We start from the raw sequence: 588 nt of genomic DNA, 5'->3' as shown, positions 1-588 counted from the left end.
AGTGTCTCAGCTAGAGAGGCAGGGCTTTTATAGCCGGAAACACCGGGCCCAGGTGCCTCTGGCTACGCCGATTCGGTCTCACCTGAACTTTAAAATGACTGAAATTCGATGAAATGCTTTCAAACACCAGCTACTTGAATCTTCTTGACAGGGATGTGATCAGTGAAGCTGTCTTGTCACCAGTGTGAACATTAAGCAGCTTTGAAGGGAAGTTAAGATGGGATTAGAACCACAGTTCAGTGATCACTGGGGACAGGAAATAGTAAAGCAAACAGTCAATAACAGTGAATCTAAACAAAAATATTAGAAGTTATTTCTTTATTTTAGTTCCTGCTCGCCCGTTTACTCTTCTACGTCTGTCTCTTTTCCTGTTGAACCTCATATATTCAGAAGACAAAATATGGAGGTAGAGGAAAGATGAGTAAAAGAAAGGGAGAAGGAGGAAGCAAGAAGGGAAGGAACAACGGAAGAACGAATGATTGAAGAAACTTACAGAAGTATTTATTGTTGGTTTAGTGTGGTATTGCTGTGCAGACAATAATGTTCACTAAATGTGTGGTTGGTCAAATGTTGTGTGTGTGTGTGTGT

The 588-nt window shown here is 41.0% G+C and overlaps 1 protein-coding gene across 10 annotated transcripts in view; it reads left to right on the top strand.

Moving 5' to 3' along the window:
* The window catches only part of abcc9 (ATP-binding cassette, sub-family C (CFTR/MRP), member 9), a 61510-nt gene that overhangs the window by 5370 nt on the left and 55552 nt on the right, over nt 1-588 (top strand). The window lies entirely within an intron of this gene.

Source organism: Morone saxatilis, unplaced genomic scaffold (assembly GCF_004916995.1).
Source record: "Morone saxatilis isolate NCDOM2014 unplaced genomic scaffold, NCSU_SB_2.0 Contig10, whole genome shotgun sequence".
NCBI classification, from domain to species: Eukaryota; Metazoa; Chordata; class Actinopteri; family Moronidae; genus Morone; species Morone saxatilis.
This window is presented reverse-complemented; position numbering and strand designations above follow the sequence as displayed.